Source organism: Apium graveolens, chromosome 9, assembly GCF_009905375.1.
Source record: "Apium graveolens cultivar Ventura chromosome 9, ASM990537v1, whole genome shotgun sequence".
In the NCBI taxonomy this organism is placed as follows: Eukaryota; Viridiplantae; Streptophyta; class Magnoliopsida; order Apiales; family Apiaceae; genus Apium; species Apium graveolens.
In genome coordinates this window covers 73,376,746-73,378,560 of record NC_133655.1, presented here as the reverse complement: position 1 = coordinate 73,378,560, position 1,815 = coordinate 73,376,746, and the positions used below count along the sequence as shown (strand labels likewise).

Sequence of the window (1,815 nt, the reverse complement as noted above, 5' to 3'; positions counted from 1 at the left end):
GAAACAATGGGCGATCGTCTAGCTTAAGCTGATCCAGCTCTTATGGACTTTTCTCGGCCTAAAATTGATGACATTCAGTTAAACATCATTCATTCGGCTATTGAGGCCAATAATTTTGAAATCAAGCCGGGCACTATTCAGATGGTGCAGAATTCTGTTTCTTTCGGACGGGCTGCGACTGAAGATCCCAACATACATATCAGGATTTTTGTCGAGATCTATAGTACTTTCAAATATAATGGTGTCACTGATGAGGCTATCAAGCTGAGGCTTTTCCCATTCTCTCTGAGGGACAAAGCTAAGAACTGGTTACATTCGTTACCAGCTAGGTCCATCACTACTTGGGAAGATCTTGCGCAAAAGTTTCTGGTGAAGTTCTATCCAATGGCCAAAACTGCAGCTATGAGGAGTGCTCTTACTCAGTTTGCGCAGCAACCAGGGGAATCTATGCGCGAAGCTTGGGAGTGCTACAAGGAGATATTGAGAAAGTGTCCACATCATGGTATGCCTGACTGGATGGTGACCACTGGTTTCTACAATGGTTTGGGGGTCCAATCTCGACCCATGCTCGATGCAGCTTCTGGAGGCACCTTGTGGGCCAAAAGCTATATTAAGGCCTATAATCTCATTAAAACTATGGCTGCAAACGAGTATCAAAACCTAACTCAAAGGATGATGCCTGGGAAAGTAGCAGGTATTCTGGAAGTCGATGCAGCTATAGCTATTGCAGCACAGCTCCAGGCGCTGTCTATGAAGGTCGATTCTATAACCAACTATGGCATAAATCAAATAGCTAGTGTCTGTGAGCTTTGTGTAGGCTCTCATGCTACGGATCAGTGTTCTCTTGTTAATGAATATGTTCAGTATATGAACAATTTTCAGAGACCGCAACAGCCTGTGCCCGCTACTTATCATCCTAATAACAAAAATCATCCCAATTTCAGCTGAAGCAATAATCAAAATGTTGTTCAGCAACCATATCAACAAGCTGCAAATAAATAGTTTAATCCACCTGGATTCCAGCAACCTCAGCAATTTGCTCAAAGGCAAACATATTCTCAACAAGGAGGTGCTGCTCTACCTTCTAGTGCTGATTTCGAGGAGTTAAAGTTGTTGTGCAAAAGTCAGGCTATTTCTGTCAAGACCTTGGAAAATCAAATTGGACAAATAGCCAATGCCTTGCTCAATCGTCAACCTGGCACACTTCCAAGTGATACTGAAGTGTCGGGCAGGAAGGAAGCTAAAGAGCAAGTCAAAGCTATCACCTTAAGGTCTGGAAAAGTTGTTGATGCTGAAAAAGCAAAAGATGTAGAAGTTAAAGTTGTAGATGAAGAAGGAAAGCAAAAGGAGAAAGAGGGGAACCAAGGAAGACTACTGTTGAACACACTCTTCCTGAGGGTAATACAGGGGAGAAACAACTTTATCCTCCACCACCTTTTCCTAAGCGATTGCAAAAACAAAAGCTGGACAAGCAATTTGGTAAGTTTCTGGAGGTGTTCAAGAAACTTCACATTAACATACCTTTCGCTGAGGCTCTTGAGCAAATGCCTAGTTATGCAAAATTCATAAAAGGTATTCTTTCGAGGAAGGTGAAACTGGATGATCTTGATACCGTTGCTCTAACGGAAGAGTGCAGTGCCGTTCTATAACAAAAGTACCTCCAAAGCTTAAGGATCCAGGTAGCTTCACCATTCCTTGCACCATTCGAAAGTTTTCATTTGACAAGTGCCTTTGCGATTTGGGAGTAAGCATCAATCTGATGTCGTTTTCTATCTTCAAAAAGCTGAATTTGCCTGATCTGAAGCCCACCTACAT

At 42.5% G+C, this 1,815-nt stretch overlaps 1 non-coding gene across 1 annotated transcript; it reads right to left on the bottom strand.

Moving 5' to 3' along the window:
- Positions 1-399: 399 nt before the first annotated feature.
- Positions 400-506, bottom strand: LOC141688093 (small nucleolar RNA R71). The gene has a single exon (XR_012561559.1). It is a non-coding gene; the product is annotated as a small nucleolar RNA R71 (small nucleolar RNA).
- Between the last annotated feature and the right edge of the window lie 1,309 nt (positions 507-1,815).